The sequence below is a fragment of the Rhynchophorus ferrugineus genome, unplaced genomic scaffold, assembly GCF_030347505.1.
Source record: "Rhynchophorus ferrugineus isolate W39M unplaced genomic scaffold, kcgeb_rfMv2 rfM532, whole genome shotgun sequence".
Taxonomy (NCBI): Eukaryota; Metazoa; Arthropoda; class Insecta; order Coleoptera; family Curculionidae; genus Rhynchophorus; species Rhynchophorus ferrugineus.
Genome location: NW_027473109.1, coordinates 31732 through 55000, shown reverse-complemented (window position 1 = coordinate 55000; position 23269 = coordinate 31732).

Below are 23269 nucleotides of genomic sequence, written 5' to 3'. Positions count from 1 at the left end.
GTATAAATAACAAAGGCGAATAGAGAGGATGTCAATCTTTTCTATTCGCCTTTTTATTTGTCTAAATTCGTTCTTGGGAACATTTTCCGTACATAAATATATCGCATTGATATACATCGACGACGCATTTATGTATGCATGTATAAATAACAAAGGCGAATAGAGAGGATGTCAATCCTTTCTATTCGCCTTTTTATTTGTCTAAATTCGTTCTTGGGAACATTTTCCGTACATAAATATATCGCATTGATATACATCGATGATACATTTATGTATGCTTGTATAAATAACAAAGGCGAATAGAGAGGATGTCAATCCTTTCTATTCGCCTTTTTATTTGTCTAAATTCGTTCTTGGGAACATTTTCCGTACATAAATATATCGCATTGATATACATCGACGACGCATTTATGTATGCATGTATAAATAACAAAGGCGAATAGAGAGGATGTCAATCCTTTCTATTCGCCTTTTTATTTGTCTAAATTCGTTCTTGGGAACATTTTCCGTACATAAATATATCGCATTGATATACATCGATGATACATTTATGTATGCTTGTATAAATAACAAAGGCGAATAGAGAGGATGTCAATCCTTTCTATTCGCCTTTTTATTTGTCTAAATTCGTTCTTGGGAACATTTTCCGTACATAAATATATCGCATTGATATACATCGATGATACATTTATGTATGCTTGTATAAATAACAAAGGCGAATAGAGAGGATGTCAATCTTTTCTATTCGCCTTTTTATTTGTCTAAATTCGTTCTTGGGAACATTTTCCGTACATAAATATATCGCATTGATATACATCGACGACGCATTTATGTATGCATGTATAAATAACAAAGGCGAATAGAGAGGATGTCAATCTTTTCTATTCGCCTTTTTATTTGTCTAAATTCGTTCTTGGGAACATTTTCCGTACATAAATATATCGCATTGATATACATCGACGATGCATTTATGTATGCCTGTATAAATAACAAAGGCGAATAGAGAGGATGTCAATCTTTTCTATTCGCCTTTTTATTTGTCTAAATTCGTTCTTGGGAACATTTTCCGTACATAAATATATCGCATTGATATACATCGACGACGCATTTATGTATGCATGTATAAATAACAAAGGCGAATAGAGAGGATGTCAATCCTTTCTATTCGCCTTTTTATTTGTCTAAATTCGTTCTTGGGAACATTTTCCGTACATAAATATATCGCATTGATATACATCGATGATACATTTATGTATGCTTGTATAAATAACAAAGGCGAATAGAGAGGATGTCAATCCTTTCTATTCGCCTTTTTATTTGTCTAAATTCGTTCTTGGGAACATTTTCCGTACATAAATATATCGCATTGATATACATCGATGATACATTTATGTATGCTTGTATAAATAACAAAGGCGAATAGAGAGGATGTCAATCTTTTCTATTCGCCTTTTTATTTGTCTAAATTCGTTCTTGGGAACATTTTCCGTACAAAAATATATCGCATTGATATACATCGACGATGCATTTATGTATGCCTGTATAAATAACAAAGGCGAATAGAGAGGATGTCAATATTTTCTATTCGCCTTTTTATTTGTCTAAATTCGTTCTTGGGAACATTTTCCGTACATAAATATATCGCATTGATATACATCGACGATGCATTTATGTATGCCTGTATAAATAACAAAGGCGAATAGAGAGGATGTCAATCTTTTCTATTCGCCTTTTTATTTGTCTAAATTCGTTCTTGGGAACATTTTCCGTACATAAGTATATTGCATATAATATGCGTATGTATATAAAGACAAATACAAGGGATGTAAATCTCTTTTATTTTGCTAAATTCGTTTTACAGAACGTTGTGTAAACTTAAGGATATCATTCATCTTAACCGATAAGCACCTAGCCTATACTCTTTTTGTATTCTATTATCATGTTTGGAAACATTTTCTTACGATTTCCAGAATTAAATTCACTATTTTAATTCGGAACATTGTCTTAAATGTACGTTCAGTTCGAAGACGAACCACAAGATACGTTTATAAGTTATACCTTATGAGACTATTAAATATACAGTTTTCAGACCTAATGCGATGAACTATCAAAAAACAATTAAAAAACATCGCCCCGTGCGGAAATTGAATTGGAGACTAATTCCATTCATCTGAATTCGATCATTACCCGCATTGTACTTCTAGAGCCCGTTCGGTCCGATGGCGAATAAAATCCGCGTTTCAGTATATCATATGCGGTTAAACGGTGAGGCCAGTTACAACTGCATTAAAACCTCCGATGTATACCTGAATATAGCGGGAGGACGCCCGCATAATTTGACGAACCTTCAAGTGCACCTACTTATGAGGGACCATATAATACCAATTCGACATGACGAGAATTCAGAGCCAAATCGATATCACATGGCAACTATATTTGGTTCTAATGAAATGAAGGATCAACGAACATGAAGACATGCTCATCAATCACAGATACATGGAATTCTGTATCGTCGCAACCGATAATACGTACAACCTTCGATTGGAATGAATTAATCAAAAAAATTGGACGAAAATAGTTTAGACATTCAGAAAACTGACAATTAGGTAAAACTGTAAAACCTGCTTTAAATAGAAACCACATTAATCAAAAAAGGTCATGCATTGTAATACGATTAGTTACGAAAGTAGCCTAACCTTTGGACCATTTTGAATTTTAACTTATCGAGATATCGTTCGCGGGTAAACGGCGGGACTAACTACCACCGCCTTGACAACCGCAGCCTATGCCCGAACAAATCAGGAAGGCGCGTGCATGGATTAACGAGATTCCCACTGTCCTTATCTAAAATTTTACGCAATACTGCCGCGACGGAACCGAACAGGCGCTCGGAGACCCGTACGTGAACCGTCCCCGATACTTACGCAGGAAAGACCAGCTCGGAGCTTTAACAAGCACCAGAGCCATAGACAGATAGTCTACATTTCAAAATGTCCATATACTTACGCAGGAAAGACCAGCTCAGCAGATCGCGTTCGGATCCGTTCAGAGAAGGATCGAGATGCCGAGCGCGGGTAAACGGCGGGACTAACTACCACCGCCTTGACAACCGCAGCCTATGCCCGAACATATCAGGAAGGCGCGTGCATGGATTAACGAGATTCCCACTGTCCTTATCTAAAATTTTACGCAATACTGCCGCGACGGAACCGAACAGGCGCTCGGAGACCCGTACGTGAACCGTTCCCGATACTTACGCAGGAAAGACCAGCTCGGAGCTTTAACAAGCACCAGAGCCATAGACAGATAGTCTACATTTCAAAATGTCCATATACTTACGCAGGAAAGACCAGCTCAGCAGATCGCGTTCGGATCCGTTCAGAGAAGGATCGAGATGCCGAGCGCGGGTAAACGGCGGGACTAACTACCACCAACTTGACAACCGCAGCCTATGCCCGAACATATCAGGAAGGCGCGTGCATGGATTAACGAGATTCCCACTGTCCTTATCTAAAATTTTACGCAATACGGCCGCGACGGAACCGAACAGGCGCTCGGAGACCCGTACGTGAACCGTCCCCGATACTTACGCAGGAAAGACCAGCTCGGAGCTTTAACAAGCACCAGAGCCATAGACAGATAGTCTACATTTCAAAATGTCCATATACTTACGCAGGAAAGACCAGCTCAGACCTTTAACAAGCACCAGAGCCATAGACTCATGGTCTACATTTCAAAATGTCCCTAACTAAGATCGCGTTCGGATCCGTTCAGAGAAGGATCGAGATGCCGAGCGCGGGTAAACGGCGGGACTAACTACCACCACCTTGACAACCGCAGCCTATGCCCGAACATATCAGGAAGGCGCGTGCATGGATTAACGAGATTCCCACTGTCCTTATCTAAAATTTTACGCAATACGGCCGCGACGGAACCGAACAGGCGCTCGGAGACCCGTACGTGAACCGTCCCCGATACTTACGCAGGAAAGACCAGCTCGGAGCTTTAACAAGCACCAGAGCCATAGACAGATAGTCTACATTTCAAAATGTCCATATACTTACGCAGGAAAGACCAGCTCAGCAGATCGCGTTCGGATCCGTTCAGAGAAGGATCGAGATGCCGAGCGCGGGTAAACGGCGGGACTAACTACCACCACCTTGACAACCGCAGCCTATGCCCGAACATATCAGGAAGGCGCGTGCATGGATTAACGAGATTCCCACTGTCCTTATCTAAAATTTTACGCAATACGGCCGCGACGGAACCGAACAGGCGCTCGGAGACCCGTACGTGAACCGTCCCCGATACTTACGCAGGAAAGACCAGCTCGGAGCTTTAACAAGCACCAGAGCCATAGACAGATAGTCTACATTTCAAAATGTCCATATACTTACGCAGGAAAGACCAGCTCAGCAGATCGCGTTCGGATCCGTTCAGAGAAGGATCGAGATGCCGAGCGCGGGTAAACGGCGGGACTAACTACCACCACCTTGACAACCGCAGCCTATGCCCGAACATATCAGGAAGGCGCGTGCATGGATTAACGAGATTCCCACTGTCCTTATCTAAAATTTTACGCAATACGGCCGCGACGGAACCGAACAGGCGCTCGGAGACCCGTACGTGAACCGTCCCCGATACTTACGCAGGAAAGACCAGCTCGGAGCTTTAACAAGCACCAGAGCCATAGACAGATAGTCTACATTTCAAAATGTCCATATACTTACGCAGGAAAGACCAGCTCAGACCTTTAACAAGCACCAGAGCCATAGACTCATGGTCTACATTTCAAAATGTCCCTAACTAAGATCGCGTTCGGATCCGTTCAGAGAAGGATCGAGATGCCGAGCGCGGGTAAACGGCGGGACTAACTACCACCACCTTGACAACCGCAGCCTATGCCCGAACATATCAGGAAGGCGCGTGCATGGATTAACGAGATTCCCACTGTCCTTATCTAAAATTTTACGTAATACGGCCGCGACGGAACCGAACAGGCGCTCGGAGACCCGTACGTGAACCGTCCCCGATACTTACGCAGGAAAGACCAGCTCGGAGCTTTAACAAGCACCAGAGCCATAGACAGATAGTCTACATTTCAAAATGTCCATATACTTACGCAGGAAAGACCAGCTCAGACCTTTAACAAGCACCTGAGCCATAGACTCATGGTCTACATTTCAAAATGTCCCTAACTAAGATCGCGTTCGGATCCGTTCAGAGAAGGATCGAGATGCCGAGCGCGGGTAAACGGCGGGACTAACTACCACCACCTTGACAACCGCAGCCTATGCCCGAACATATCAGGAAGGCGCGTGCATGGATTAACGAGATTCCCACTGTCCTTATCTAAAATTTTACGCAATACGGCCGCGACGGAACCGAACAGGCGCTCGGAGACCCGTACGTGAACCGTCCCCGATACTTACGCAGGAAAGACCAGCTCGGAGCTTTAACAAGCACCAGAGCCATAGACAGATAGTCTACATTTCAAAATGTCCATATACTTACGTAGGAAAGACCAGCTCAGACCTTTAACAAGCACCAGAGCCATAGACTCATGGTCTACAATTCAAAATGTCCCTAACTAAGATCGCGTTCGGATCCGTTCAGAGAAGGATCGAGATGCCGAGCGCGGGTAAACGGCGGGACTAACTACCACCACCTTGACAACCGCAGCCTATGCCCGAACATATCAGGAAGGCGCGTGCATGGATTAACGAGATTCCCACTGTCCTTATCTAAAATTTTACGCAATACTGCCGCGACGGAACCGAACAGGCGCTCGGAGACCCGTACGTGAACCGTTCCCGATACTTACGCAGGAAAGACCAGCTCGGAGCTTTAACAAGCACCAGAGCCATAGACAGATAGTCTACATTTCAAAATGTCCATATACTTACGCAGGAAAGACCAGCTCAGACCTTTAACAAGCACCAGAGCCATAGACTCATGGTCTACATTTCAAAATGTCCCTAACTAAGATCGCGTTCGGATCCGTTCAGAGAAGGATCGAGATGCCGAGCGCGGGTAAACGGCGGGACTAACTACCACCACCTTGACAACCGCAGCCTATGCCCGAACATATCAGGAAGGCGCGTGCATGGATTAACGAGATTCCCACTGTCCTTATCTAAAATTTTACGCAATACGGCCGCGACGGAACCGAACAGGCGCTCGGAGACCCGTACGTGAACCGTCCCCGATACTTACGCAGGAAAGACCAGCTCGGAGCTTTAACAAGCACCAGAGCCATAGACAGATAGTCTACATTTCAAAATGTCCATATACTTACGTAGGAAAGACCAGCTCAGACCTTTAACAAGCACCAGAGCCATAGACTCATGGTCTACAATTCAAAATGTCCCTAACTAAGATCGCGTTCGGATCCGTTCAGAGAAGGATCGAGATGCCGAGCGCGGGTAAACGGCGGGACTAACTACCACCACCTTGACAACCGCAGCCTATGCCCGAACATATCAGGAAGGCGCGTGCATGGATTAACGAGATTCCCACTGTCCTTATCTAAAATTTTACGCAATACGGCCGCGACGGAACCGAACAGGCGCTCGGAGACCCGTACGTGAACCGTCCCCGATACTTACGCAGGAAAGACCAGCTCGGAGCTTTAACAAGCACCAGAGCCATAGACAGATAGTCTACATTTCAAAATGTCCATATACTTACGTAGGAAAGACCAGCTCAGACCTTTAACAAGCACCAGAGCCATAGACTCATGGTCTACAATTCAAAATGTCCCTAACTAAGATCGCGTTCGGATCCGTTCAGAGAAGGATCGAGATGCCGAGCGCGGGTAAACGGCGGGACTAACTACCACCACCTTGACAACCGCAGCCTATGCCCGAACATATCAGGAAGGCGCGTGCATGGATTAACGAGATTCCCACTGTCCTTATCTAAAATTTTACGTAATACGGCCGCGACGGAACCGAACAGGCGCTCGGAGACCCGTACGTGAACCGTCCCCGATACTTACGCAGGAAAGACCAGCTCGGAGCTTTAACAAGCACCAGAGCCATAGACAGATAGTCTACATTTCAAAATGTCCATATACTTACGCAGGAAAGACCAGCTCAGCAGATCGCGTTCGGATCCGTTCAGAGAAGGATCGAGATGCCGAGCGCGGGTAAACGGCGGGACTAACTACCACCAACTTGACAACCGCAGCCTATGCCCGAACATATCAGGAAGGCGCGTGCATGGATTAACGAGATTCCCACTGTCCTTATCTAAAATTTTACGCAATACGGCCGCGACGGAACCGAACAGGCGCTCGGAGACCCGTACGTGAACCGTCCCCGATACTTACGCAGGAAAGACCAGCTCGGAGCTTTAACAAGCACCAGAGCCATAGACAGATAGTCTACATTTCAAAATGTCCATATACTTACGCAGGAAAGACCAGCTCAGACCTTTAACAAGCACCAGAGCCATAGACTCATGGTCTACATTTCAAAATGTCCCTAACTAAGATCGCGTTCGGATCCGTTCAGAGAAGGATCGAGATGCCGAGCGCGGGTAAACGGCGGGACTAACTACCACCACCTTGACAACCGCAGCCTATGCCCGAACATATCAGGAAGGCGCGTGCATGGATTAACGAGATTCCCACTGTCCTTATCTAAAATTTTACGCAATACGGCCGCGACGGAACCGAACAGGCGCTCGGAGACCCGTACGTGAACCGTCCCCGATACTTACGCAGGAAAGACCAGCTCGGAGCTTTAATAAGCACCAGAGCCATAGACAGATAGTCTACATTTCAAAATGTCCATATACTTACGCAGGAAAGACCAGCTCAGCAGATCGCGTTCGGATCCGTTCAGAGAAGGATCGAGATGCCGAGCGCGGGTAAACGGCGGGACTAACTACCACCACCTTGACAACCGCAGCCTATGCCCGAACATATCAGGAAGGCGCGTGCATGGATTAACGAGATTCCCACTGTCCTTATCTAAAATTTTACGCAATACGGCCGCGACGGAACCGAACAGGCGCTCGGAGACCCGTACGTGAACCGTCCCCGATACTTACGCAGGAAAGACCAGCTCGGAGCTTTAACAAGCACCAGAGCCATAGACAGATAGTCTACATTTCAAAATGTCCATATACTTACGTAGGAAAGACCAGCTCAGACCTTTAACAAGCACCAGAGCCATAGACTCATGGTCTACAATTCAAAATGTCCCTAACTAAGATCGCGTTCGGATCCGTTCAGAGAAGGATCGAGATGCCGAGCGCGGGTAAACGGCGGGACTAACTACCACCACCTTGACAACCGCAGCCTATGCCCGAACATATCAGGAAGGCGCGTGCATGGATTAACGAGATTCCCACTGTCCTTATCTAAAATTTTACGCAATACGGCCGCGACGGAACCGAACAGGCGCTCGGAGACCCGTACGTGAACCGTCCCCGATACTTACGCAGGAAAGACCAGCTCGGAGCTTTAACAAGCACCAGAGCCATAGACAGATAGTCTACATTTCAAAATGTCCATATACTTACGCAGGAAAGACCAGCTCAGCAGATCGCGTTCGGATCCGTTCAGAGAAGGATCGAGATGCCGAGCGCGGGTAAACGGCGGGACTAACTACCACCACCTTGACAACCGCAGCCTATGCCCGAACATATCAGGAAGGCGCGTGCATGGATTAACGAGATTCCCACTGTCCTTATCTAAAATTTTACGCAATACGGCCGCGACGGAACCGAACAGGCGCTCGGAGACCCGTACGTGAACCGTCCCCGATACTTACGCAGGAAAGACCAGCTCGGAGCTTTAACAAGCACCAGAGCCATAGACAGATAGTCTACATTTCAAAATGTCCATATACTTACGCAGGAAAGACCAGCTCAGACCTTTAACAAGCACCAGAGCCATAGACTCATGGTCTACATTTCAAAATGTCCCTAACTAAGATCGCGTTCGGATCCGTTCAGAGAAGGATCGAGATGCCGAGCGCGGGTAAACGGCGGGACTAACTACCACCACCTTGACAACCGCAGCCTATGCCCGAACATATCAGGAAGGCGCGTGCATGGATTAACGAGATTCCCACTGTCCTTATCTAAAATTTTACGTAATACGGCCGCGACGGAACCGAACAGGCGCTCGGAGACCCGTACGTGAACCGTCCCCGATACTTACGCAGGAAAGACCAGCTCGGAGCTTTAACAAGCACCAGAGCCATAGACAGATAGTCTACATTTCAAAATGTCCATATACTTACGCAGGAAAGACCAGCTCAGACCTTTAACAAGCACCAGAGCCATAGACTCATGGTCTACATTTCAAAATGTCCCTAACTAAGATCGCGTTCGGATCCGTTCAGAGAAGGATCGAGATGCCGAGCGCGGGTAAACGGCGGGACTAACTACCACCACCTTGACAACCGCAGCCTATGCCCGAACATATCAGGAAGGCGCGTGCATGGATTAACGAGATTCCCACTGTCCTTATCTAAAATTTTACGCAATACGGCCGCGACGGAACCGAACAGGCGCTCGGAGACCCGTACGTGAACCGTCCCCGATACTTACGCAGGAAAGACCAGCTCGGAGCTTTAACAAGCACCAGAGCCATAGACAGATAGTCTACATTTCAAAATGTCCATATACTTACGTAGGAAAGACCAGCTCAGACCTTTAACAAGCACCAGAGCCATAGACTCATGGTCTACAATTCAAAATGTCCCTAACTAAGATCGCGTTCGGATCCGTTCAGAGAAGGATCGAGATGCCGAGCGCGGGTAAACGGCGGGACTAACTACCACCACCTTGACAACCGCAGCCTATGCCCGAACATATCAGGAAGGCGCGTGCATGGATTAACGAGATTCCCACTGTCCTTATCTAAAATTTTACGCAATACTGCCGCGACGGAACCGAACAGGCGCTCGGAGACCCGTACGTGAACCGTTCCCGATACTTACGCAGGAAAGACCAGCTCGGAGCTTTAACAAGCACCAGAGCCATAGACAGATAGTCTACATTTCAAAATGTCCATATACTTACGCAGGAAAGACCAGCTCAGACCTTTAACAAGCACCAGAGCCATAGACTCATGGTCTACATTTCAAAATGTCCCTAACTAAGATCGCGTTCGGATCCGTTCAGAGAAGGATCGAGATGCCGAGCGCGGGTAAACGGCGGGACTAACTACCACCACCTTGACAACCGCAGCCTATGCCCGAACATATCAGGAAGGCGCGTGCATGGATTAACGAGATTCCCACTGTCCTTATCTAAAATTTTACGCAATACGGCCGCGACGGAACCGAACAGGCGCTCGGAGACCCGTACGTGAACCGTCCCCGATACTTACGCAGGAAAGACCAGCTCGGAGCTTTAACAAGCACCAGAGCCATAGACAGATAGTCTACATTTCAAAATGTCCATATACTTACGTAGGAAAGACCAGCTCAGACCTTTAACAAGCACCAGAGCCATAGACTCATGGTCTACAATTCAAAATGTCCCTAACTAAGATCGCGTTCGGATCCGTTCAGAGAAGGATCGAGATGCCGAGCGCGGGTAAACGGCGGGACTAACTACCACCACCTTGACAACCGCAGCCTATGCCCGAACATATCAGGAAGGCGCGTGCATGGATTAACGAGATTCCCACTGTCCTTATCTAAAATTTTACGCAATACTGCCACGACGGAACCGAACAGGCGCTCGGAGACCCGTACGTGAACCGTTCCCGATACTTACGCAGGAAAGACCAGCTCGGAGCTTTAACAAGCACCAGAGCCATAGACAGATAGTCTACATTTCAAAATGTCCATATACTTACGCAGGAAAGACCAGCTCAGACCTTTAACAAGCACCAGAGCCATAGACTCATGGTCTACATTTCAAAATGTCCCTAACTAAGATCGCGTTCGGATCCGTTCAGAGAAGGATCGAGATGCCGAGCGCGGGTAAACGGCGGGACTAACTACCACCACCTTGACAACCGCAGCCTATGCCCGAACATATCAGGAAGGCGCGTGCATGGATTAACGAGATTCCCACTGTCCTTATCTAAAATTTTACGTAATACGGCCGCGACGGAACCGAACAGGCGCTCGGAGACCCGTACGTGAACCGTCCCCGATACTTACGCAGGAAAGACCAGCTCGGAGCTTTAACAAGCACCAGAGCCATAGACAGATAGTCTACATTTCAAAATGTCCATATACTTACGCAGGAAAGACCAGCTCAGACCTTTAACAAGCACCAGAGCCATAGACTCATGGTCTACATTTCAAAATGTCCCTAACTAAGATCGCGTTCGGATCCGTTCAGAGAAGGATCGAGATGCCGAGCGCGGGTAAACGGCGGGACTAACTACCACCACCTTGACAACCGCAGCCTATGCCCGAACATATCAGGAAGGCGCGTGCATGGATTAACGAGATTCCCACTGTCCTTATCTAAAATTTTACGCAATACTGCCGCGACGGAACCGAACAGGCGCTCGGAGACCCGTACGTGAACCGTCCCCGATACTTACGCAGGAAAGACCAGCTCGGAGCTTTAACAAGCACCAGAGCCATAGACAGATAGTCTACATTTCAAAATGTCCATATACTTACGCAGGAAAGACCAGCTCAGACCTTTAACAAGCACCAGAGCCATAGACTCATGGTCTACATTTCAAAATGTCCCTAACTAAGATCGCGTTCGGATCCGTTCAGAGAAGGATCGAGATGCCGAGCGCGGGTAAACGGCGGGACTAACTACCACCACCTTGACAACCGCAGCCTATGCCCGAACATATCAGGAAGGCGCGTGCATGGATTAACGAGATTCCCACTGTCCTTATCTAAAATTTTACGCAATACGGCCGCGACGGAACCGAACAGGCGCTCGGAGACCCGTACGTGAACCGTCCCCGATACTTACGCAGGAAAGACCAGCTCGGAGCTTTAACAAGCACCAGAGCCATAGACAGATAGTCTACATTTCAAAATGTCCATATACTTACGCAGGAAAGACCAGCTCAGACCTTTAACAAGCACCAGAGCCATAGACTCATGGTCTACAATTCAAAATGTCCCTAACTAAGATCGCGTTCGGATCCGTTCAGAGAAGGATCGAGATGCCGAGCGCGGGTAAACGGCGGGACTAACTACCACCACCTTGACAACCGCAGCCTATGCCCGAACATATCAGGAAGGCGCGTGCATGGATTAACGAGATTCCCACTGTCCTTATCTAAAATTTTACGCAATACTGCCGCGACGGAACCGAACAGGCGCTCGGAGACCCGTACGTGAACCGTTCCCGATACTTACGCAGGAAAGACCAGCTCGGAGCTTTAACAAGCACCAGAGCCATAGACAGATAGTCTACATTTCAAAATGTCCATATACTTACGCAGGAAAGACCAGCTCAGACCTTTAACAAGCACCAGAGCCATAGACTCATGGTCTACATTTCAAAATGTCCCTAACTAAGATCGCGTTCGGATCCGTTCAGAGAAGGATCGAGATGCCGAGCGCGGGTAAACGGCGGGACTAACTACCACCACCTTGACAACCGCAGCCTATGCCCGAACATATCAGGAAGGCGCGTGCATGGATTAACGAGATTCCCACTGTCCTTATCTAAAATTTTACGTAATACGGCCGCGACGGAACCGAACAGGCGCTCGGAGACCCGTACGTGAACCGTCCCCGATACTTACGCAGGAAAGACCAGCTCGGAGCTTTAACAAGCACCAGAGCCATAGACAGATAGTCTACATTTCAAAATGTCCATATACTTACGCAGGAAAGACCAGCTCAGACCTTTAACAAGCACCTGAGCCATAGACTCATGGTCTACATTTCAAAATGTCCCTAACTAAGATCGCGTTCGGATCCGTTCAGAGAAGGATCGAGATGCCGAGCGCGGGTAAACGGCGGGACTAACTACCACCACCTTGACAACCGCAGCCTATGCCCGAACATATCAGGAAGGCGCGTGCATGGATTAACGAGATTCCCACTGTCCTTATCTAAAATTTTACGCAATACTGCCGCGACGGAACCGAACAGGCGCTCGGAGACCCGTACGTGAACCGTCCCCGATACTTACGCAGGAAAGACCAGCTCGGAGCTTTAACAAGCACCAGAGCCATAGACAGATAGTCTACATTTCAAAATGTCCATATACTTACGCAGGAAAGACCAGCTCAGCAGATCGCGTTCGGATCCGTTCAGAGAAGGATCGAGATGCCGAGCGCGGGTAAACGGCGGGACTAACTACCACCACCTTGACAACCGCAGCCTATGCCCGAACATATCAGGAAGGCGCGTGCATGGATTAACGAGATTCCCACTGTCCTTATCTAAAATTTTACGCAATACTGCCGCGACGGAACCGAACAGGCGCTCGGAGACCCGTACGTGAACCGTCCCCGATACTTACGCAGGAAAGACCAGCTCGGAGTTTTAACAAGCACCAGAGCCATAGACAGATAGTCTACATTTCAAAATGTCCATATACTTACGCAGGAAAGACCAGCTCAGCAGATCGCGTTCGCATCCGTTCAGAGAAGGATCGAGATGCCGAGCGCGGGTAAACGGCGGGACTAACTACCACCGCCTTGACAACCGCAGCCTATGCCCGAACATATCAGGAAGGCGCGTGCATGGATTAACGAGATTCCTACTGCCCCCCTAACTTCTCTCCGCTTGGGGAGTAGGACTTGCTAGGACTACTGTTTCAGCGATAGTCCTAATCATAGAGAAAGACAAATAATGCTCATCTTGTAGTGTGGAAAATTGGCAAACTCATAGTAGCAATGGTCCCAGGGTGCTTTGTCCATTCCACCACTCGGACACGGCCAGTTCCGTCAACTCTGCCAAGACTCCCTAACCTAAAACATTAAAAATCATAACTAGACTATTGATATTCCGATGGGAGGATGATTGGCATTAGGAATGATTGAACAATATGAAACACAATCACGAAGTTACTGCACCGTCCTACGGGGTCGCTATCTCAATAGACCTCATACCTTGCAAATCAAACATATAAGTCATCTAACTAATAAACTTCGAGCAGATAAGTCTAATATAAACAAATGTAGTATTCAACATATCCGAAAGTACTTAAGCAAAGGTAGAATCCTGGCCTGTTGGCGTTCGGTCATCAAGTGCAGAGGAACCGCAGGTTGATGCGGATAGCTTCGGACATGTGATTTCCAGATTGATCACGGTCGGCTCTACCAGTTCTGTCAGGGGAACTGGACACGGATAACCTAAAAAATACAAAAAATGTAAATACACCGCTGGTATCTTAATTGGAAGGTGACTAGCAACAAAATAAAATGAAATAAAAGTGGTTAAACAATATCAAAACATATCTACGGCGTCAAATTCACCCTGAAATAATACGAAATATTCATACAAAAGTACAATCTAGTGACACAGATGGTGTCCGACATAACCTCCAAGTGGTGCGAGGGGGTAAAACAAACAAGTCACAGGTCGACAAATCACATAAGATCGGTCTAATCCATAAGAAAACCTAAAAACACAACAATAACAAAATAAAATAAACAAAACGTTTAAACAGAACGAAGACATAACCTCCAATGCGTGTACGTCAATTCTAATGAATGAGAGACGAAAACAATATCCAACGACATAAAGTAGAGAAAGAAATCAGGCGGCGCGCGCCATCTAGCGAGAACCAAGACAATCAAAGAATAGGATTTTCAAATATAGAGAAGCGTAAAATTGTCAAGAATATCATTAAAAATCTTTGAAAATTGTATTATATTATATTCTATTCTATTCTAAATTAATGATATAAATAGAATATGATATAAAATATCCTTAGCTAAGCATCAGAATTCACCCACAGTCGAAACAAAGGAAGAGATATATTCACATCAAGGAAGGCTCTTCGAAACAATCTAACCTAAATTGCAATAACAACAATAAGTAACCTATGATAAATCACTAGATTAACAAACATATACATACATAAACGGCACTCTCACCTAGATTTCAAACTTACTCAAAAATGCTAATTATATAAGGCAATACAGGTCATCACGGATAATCCTCAAAGGAAGTGCACATCCGAGAGGATGTCAAGGGGCAAGTCAGTAACTGTGTATAACCGCAGCAACTCGGAATAAGCGAAAGATTGTTGCATGGAATATATAAACATCTTCAAACTAACATCCGGTCAAATCTCTCAATGTCATTTAGTTGCTCACTAAAAGCAACAATATCATTCAATTACCTTAAAGGTAACCATACGAAGTAACTAATTGGTACCCTATAGTCAATAAATAGACACTTACTGTATAAACTACCCTAATGAAAAGAAATACATGGGTTGACTGTCATGCATGGCCTTCCTACGGAGACAGTCATCGTACCAATGCATCCAAGTGGGGTGTTGGTCCAACAGTAAGGACATGATCATTAAACTAAAAATTCACAATATAGAATTAGTAGGTAGTGAATCGGATCGACAATTATAAATAATAAACGCATATATAGCTGGAGACCACCAAATCCAGTCGCAACAATAAATGACAGTCTATCATAACTCGTCGCACAATTATGTTCCATAGTAATCTCCAAACGATGACACGGCACTAATAGTCGGTCCGAAACGATAAATTAAAGCAACTTTCATCTCATTTTCAATTGATCACATCAAATTCTAAGAACAAATAACATAACCTCATAAATACAGCTGACATGTACCGGTTCGATATACAGAAATCCTAATCTTTGCAAATCCGATCATAACAATTAGGAAATAATTAATGAAATGAATGAGAAATTAGAAAGATACGATATCGATACAATAAAATGGATATTGTTCAATACTCTCATTAAGAAGAGACTGCATGCACGAAGATTCAGAGAAAGGTATTGTCAAAAGTATTGCGATCTATAAAATATCGTCGTAACTCTGTCGTATATCACAAAACCTCTCAAAATTAAAACTTATGCCTGTTATTTTACTACTTAAGCTAAAATAATAAAATTCTCTTTTTCAGCTGTCTTGGTGGTCCTGAAAAGGACCGATATTTGATGATAAAATAGGTTACATTCGTTTTATTTAGTTTTGCTATCTGTCTTTTTAGGTAACAATACAGCTTGGATATTTGGCAGAACGCCGCCCTGGGCTATAGTAACTCCGGATAGGAGTTTGTTCAATTCTTCGTCGTTTCTGATGGCCAATTGCAAATGCCTAGGGATAATCCTGGTTTTCTTGTTATCTCTAGCGGCGTTACCCGCCAATTCGAGAACCTCGGCTGCCAGATATTCCATTACGGCAGCTAAGTAGACGGGAGCACCGGCCCCTACGCGTTCGGCATAATTCCCTTTCCTTAAAAGTCTGTGAATACGACCGACAGGGAATTGTAATCCCGCTCGGTTAGAACGAGACTTCGCCTTTCCCTTCACTTTTCCGCCTTTACCACGTCCGGACATTTTACTATCGATTGCTTCTAGAACTCGCTCGCCTTAGAGTTGAAATCTGTACTAAAACTGTCAACATACTAGCAACGAATTTTGTTCGTAAGCCGAACGCATGATCTCGTACGCGACCAATGAAAGGCTAACTCAGATAATAGGCGGGGCTTAGGAGTGTATTTAAGGAGCCTATAAATTCTAAGGATTCCTGAAATTTGTTTTAGTCTAGTACTTTTCGTGGTTCCTTTAATATCGTAATATTTATTTCGAAATGCCTCCGAAAACAAGCGGTAAGGCGGCCAAAAAGGCCGGTAAGGCTCAGAAAAATATCTCCAAAAGTGACAAGAAAAAGAAACGCAAGAGGAAGGAAAGCTACGCGATCTACATTTACAAAGTTTTAAAGCAAGTTCATCCCGATACGGGTATCTCCAGCAAGGCCATGTCGATCATGAATTCTTTCGTGAACGATATATTCGAAAGGATAGCCGCCGAAGCGTCCCGTCTCGCTCATTACAATAAAAGATCTACTATCACAAGCAGAGAAATCCAAACTGCCGTGCGATTATTGCTGCCCGGTGAATTGGCTAAGCACGCCGTTAGTGAAGGTACCAAAGCCGTCACTAAATATACCAGTTCTAAGTAAACCATAAGCCTTGAATATCATAAAGGAGAAAACGGTTCTTTTCAGAGCCACAATTTAGATAAATAAAAAAAGAAATAATCTTAAAAAAATTAATTTTATATATTATACAGCTGTAGTATCCAATATTGAAATACAAATTTTGTTATCAACAGTATATTATTATTCTTTGGTTATTAGTGATTACATTATTTTTTCTTTAGTTTTTAAAAACAATGCGTATAAGTACACCGACTGTTATTAATTACTAACATGTAGTCGAATATAACTCTGAGATAAAAATCCATAACTCTTTTAGTGGTTTATATAAATATCGATAAAAGAATATTAATTGAATTATCTTCTTTTTCTTTGATTAAATTTAGGTGGTTCTGAAAAGAACCGTTTTTTTTTTGTTGCAAAATACGAATATAAGTAGAGTATTATAAATGATAGAAAATAAAGTTTAGGCACGTTCGCCTCTGATACGTCTGGCTAGCTGAATATCCTTGGGCATGATGGTTACTCGCTTTGCATGTATCGCACATAAATTAGTATCCTCAAAAAGGCCAACTAAATAAGCTTCGCTGGCCTCTTGTAAAGCCATTACCGCCGAACTTTGAAAACGTAAATCGGTCTTGAAATCTTGAGCGATTTCGCGAACCAATCGTTGAAAAGGTAATTTCCTAATCAATAATTCGGTGCTCTTTTGATAACGACGAATCTCCCGCAAAGCGACCGTCCCAGGTCGGTAGCGATGTGGTTTCTTAACGCCACCGGTAGCTGGAGCGCTTTTCCTGGCCGCTTTGGTAGCCAATTGTTTCCTAGGAGCTTTACCTCCTGTTGATTTTCGCGCAGTTTGCTTGGTACGAGCCATATTTTTAAAATAGAGGTAATGAGAAAAATTAACAAACGCAAACGACGGCGACCCCTTTCGGACTGATTCGGTCATAAAATCAGAGAGTCCTTTTTATAACATGTTATCTAATCTGATTGGTCCGTTTTGTGCCAGTGGGCGGAACTCAATCCTAAGTCTACAAAACCGGGCTGATTGAATGTAATCGACAACAGTTGTCCGTAGCACTCGTGTTGTGAGCGCGCTACTTATTCGAGATCATTTATTTTTTTTGTATTAGGTTCGATAAAAGATGACCGGCAGAGGTAAAGGTGGTAAAGGTTTGGGAAAAGGAGGAGCCAAGCGGCATCGTAAAGTGCTTCGTGATAATATCCAAGGTATTACGAAGCCCGCCATTAGAAGATTGGCTAGACGAGGCGGCGTAAAACGTATATCTGGTCTGATTTACGAAGAGACCAGAGGTGTTTTAAAAGTGTTTTTGGAAAACGTCATCAGAGATGCCGTTACATATACCGAACACGCCAAAAGAAAAACCGTTACCGCAATGGATGTAGTATACGCCTTGAAACGTCAAGGACGTACATTATACGGGTTTGGAGGTTAAGTCACATTTTATTCGCGAACTAACGTGAAATGTGACCCTCAAAATTAATTTTAGAAAAATTAAACAACGGTTCTTTTCAGAACCACAAATTTATCGATATTTAAAAAACGGAAGCTCTATTAGGATTTAAGGATAATCTTTCAATCATTACAATCATCATAATTTTATTTAAAATAATAATTTAAGTATAACTGGCCCTAATTATTTGAGGGTTTGGATTCTAAAACTCTATACTTAATAAATAGACCGCCCCTTAAATTCATCGTTAATTACATAGATTATATACAAGGCGCGATGTTATAATACGGTTCGATTTTACTAAAGGAGAACCGCTAGAAATAAATCCTTCATATTATTTCGACTTAATTGTTGTTTAATAAAACGATAATTATTGGTATTGGAATGTCTCTTAATTTATCTTACACACCCAAAAAACAATCTTTAAAGTACTTAAACTGTTTATTAGAATATTTTAAATAATTAGTAAGTGCAAGTCATAATATGAGTTTTAATTTTAAGTTCTTTTTTTGTTTTATTATTTTGGTGGTCCTGAAAAGGACCGATAGTTAAAAGGTTTTTGTACGACACAAAAACCCTAAGGCTCATGTAACTTATTTGGTTTTACTATCTGTTTTTTTCGGTAACAATACGGCCTGGATGTTTGGTAGAACGCCGCCCTGGGCTATAGTAACACCGGAGAGGAGTTTGTTCAGTTCTTCGTCATTTCTGATGGCCAATTGTAAATGCCTAGGGATAATCCTTGTTTTCTTGTTGTCTCTAGCGGCGTTACCTGCCAACTCGAGAACTTCGGCCGCCAAATATTCCATTACGGCAGCTAAGTAGACGGGAGCACCGGCCCCTACGCGTTCGGCATAATTTCCTTTCCTTAAAAGCCGGTGAATACGGCCAACAGGAAATTGTAATCCCGCTCGGTTGGAACGAGATTTCGCCTTTCCCTTCACTTTTCCACCCTTACCACGTCCAGACATTGTATTGCTAACTTTTTTAAACTAAAAATAACCGAAAAACTAATGGCGACAACGCTCACGTCCTTTCGACAACGAATGAACAACTGGCAGTGAACTGTCCAGCGAATAGCTTTTATTCGGCAACTTCTCAAAACACTAGTACGTTTCCTACTCGACCAATCAGAGCTTTCTACGACATAACGCCAAGAATGGGCGGAGCTTAGAAGTGTAGCGTCATTTATCAAATAATTAAACGACTATAGGTATATTTCGGTTTAGTCTTTTATCTTTTGCTGTATGGGTAGGTCGCGAATCTCATTCGTTTAAAATGCCACCGAAGACAAGCGGTAAAGCGGCAAAAAAGGCTGGAAAAGCCCAGAAAAACATTTCTAAGAGCGATAAGAAAAAGAAGCGTAGGAGGAAGGAAAGCTACGCGATTTACATATACAAAGTTTTAAAGCAGGTTCATCCCGATACGGGTATTTCCAGCAAGGCCATGTCGATTATGAATTCTTTCGTGAACGATATATTCGAAAGGATAGCCGCCGAAGCGTCGCGCCTCGCCCATTACAATAAAAGATCGACCATCACGAGCAGAGAAATCCAAACCGCCGTTAGGTTATTGTTACCCGGTGAATTGGCTAAGCATGCCGTTAGCGAAGGTACCAAAGCTGTCACTAAATATACCAGTTCTAAGTAAACGAAATATATTATTTTGAAGGTGATCATAATAATATGAAGGGTGGAAAACGGCTCTTTTCAGAGCCCCAAAATGTTTAAAGAAGAAAAAAAGAAATAAACTATTGTTAAGAAGATAGGATATATACGAAGTCAAATAAATTAAAATATAGTAATCGTTCATAAAAATGTTAAAATATCCAGAAAAAAATATTTTATTTTATATATTCATTCCTTTACGGTAACATAATAACAGTATATGTGATACCCCTTTCTTATCGTGATATAAACTTCAAGTCAATCCAGCAGGTGTTCACACCTTATTACTAAGGATTCCTCAATATTCACAATATATTTGTGAGCATAATATTCTAAATTCAATTCACAAATATTATAACTAAAGCGTCATATAAACGGAAAAAATATCAATGTCTCTTTTTTCTAATAGAAGTTGGTGGTTCTGAGAAGAACCTTTTTTTTTCATATAAATACAAAAAACGACCTTAATATAGGACAGCCGTAGCATTTATGCACGTTCGCCTCTAATGCGTCTGGCTAATTGAATGTCCTTAGGCATGATAGTTACTCGTTTAGCATGGATCGCACACAAATTGGTGTCTTCAAAGAGACCAACCAAATAGGCCTCGCTAGCTTCTTGCAAAGCCATCACTGCCGAACTTTGGAAACGTAAATCGGTCTTGAAATCCTGAGCGATTTCGCGAACCAATCGTTGGAAAGGCAATTTCCTAATCAATAATTCGGTACTCTTCTGATAGCGTCGGATTTCTCTTAGAGCGACCGTACCGGGTCTGTAACGATGCGGTTTTTTAACACCACCGGTAGCGGGAGCGCTTTTCCTGGCTGCTTTAGTAGCCAATTGTTTTCTGGGAGCCTTACCTCCGGTTGATTTTCGAGCAGTTTGCTTGGTACGAGCCATCGTCTAAACGGGTCTGACTTCAAACGTGTAGGAAGAATTACAAGCGCAAGCACCAACGAACTTTTGGAAACTGATCGAAGGTGTCAAAGAAATCTCCCTTTTTAATAATGTGTGAAGATATTCTGATTGGTCCGGCTAGCATCTGTGGGCGGGACCCGATTCGAACTCAACAAAACCCATGGTAGGATTTGAAATTGAAATAGTTACCCGTAGTATTCGAGGTGTACGCTGCACAATTCGATTATAAATTTGCTTTCTTTTAATACTAAATTGAATAAATCATGACGGGCAGAGGTAAAGGTGGTAAAGGTTTGGGAAAAGGAGGCGCTAAGCGGCATCGTAAAGTGCTTCGTGATAATATCCAAGGTATTACGAAACCCGCCATCAGAAGATTGGCTAGGCGGGGTGGAGTTAAACGTATATCCGGTCTAATTTATGAAGAAACCAGAGGTGTATTAAAAGTATTTTTGGAAAACGTTATCAGAGACGCCGTCACTTATACCGAACACGCCAAAAGGAAAACCGTTACTGCCATGGATGTAGTATACGCCCTCAAACGCCAAGGACGAACCCTATACGGATTTGGCGGTTAAATAAAGTATTATATATGCTGACCAATTAAAACAGAACAACGTATCTATTCAACTAAAGAAAACAACGGTTCTTTTCAGAGCCACAAATTTACTAGCATAAAAAAAGAAATTTATTATTCGAAAATGGACTAAGATGACGTTAAATTTTATTAAATATCTGCTCCTTTCATCTAAGATTTACTTGTAAAGTAACAAATATACTGCATTATAATAGACGATCGTAATATAAAAAGATAGATAAAGTTTAAAATAAGATTTCATAATAAATGTTAGGTTAATGACAAGAATGTAAATGATGGTGAACAATCGAATACCGAATCTTCGTTGAAGCTTTAATATAGTTTTCCTTTAGAGAGAAAATACTCCGAGATAAACTTCGCGTCGATGAGCTTGGAGAATCCTTAAGATTTCAAAGAAGGTACGGTAGTTCTACGCACGTATGTATGGAGATCGCGTTCCATGTATTTATTGACTTTAGATAACTATTTATGAAAACAGATTTCAACTAAAGAAGCAAAATATACTATAATATATATGAGCATTGTATCGATACAGAAGGGTTTGACACGATATTCTTATAGACGTCTCGATATCGTTGCTCACCCGATACGTTCGATTGTAACCCAGAGTTCGGATGGTGTTAAGAAACCGTTAAATAAGAAGTATATTAGTATAGGATCGGTTAATTTTCATGTCATTGTTTTCTTACAGTTAATTCGACAACGGTACGTTTCGATATAGATTCGTTTTGGACAACGAACAATCTGTACCGCATCAATTAGGAATAATATGTCTCGTTTCTCCAATAATAGCATTAGATCTGTACGGAATTGCATTTATATCAAAAGACGATATATCGGGGGACGTAGATTTGAAAAGATATATTTTCATAGTTATAACCGAAAGTCTATAACTCGAATGTAAATTGGTAGTTTCGACGGAATCGAGAGCAACGCTTGATTTTGTGCTTCCTTCTAAGACGATAGTCAACGTAAAATTTATTGGTAAAGTTTGCTACTTCTACTACGTTTTATCTTTTAACGCCTCGAACATAAATCGTATGATATTCTAAAGGATTTATGTATTTAATATGAGAAATAAGTAAACGGTTCCAAGCTCGATGAACGTTTCGACGAAGCCGGAATATGGAACGTCGTTCGCGCTCGACCGTTCAGTCCTCCGTTCGGCTCATATCATATAGGGTACGCATTAAATGAGAGCGACCGCCAGACAGTTAAAATACGCGAACGAGAAGCATACGCACGTACGTAACTTTGTCAAACGAATCGTGATTAGAACGTTCTTATAAGAAAATTAAGAAATTATATCAGAATGTCGGACGTCGATATTAGCGGACAAGCGGTTTCTCCTTCGTCGAATCAAGGGAGTGGAGGAAATTCCGCCGCCGTTGTTAACGCATCGTCAACAGGCACACCGGCCGGGTCGAATTCATCTTCGGTGTCGGCTACGGGAGCCGCATCAGCTACAGCCGGTAGCGCAGGTTCGTCTGCAGGAGGGAAGAAAGAAAAATCCACTTCGAGCAAGGCGAAGAGTTCTAAATCGAAA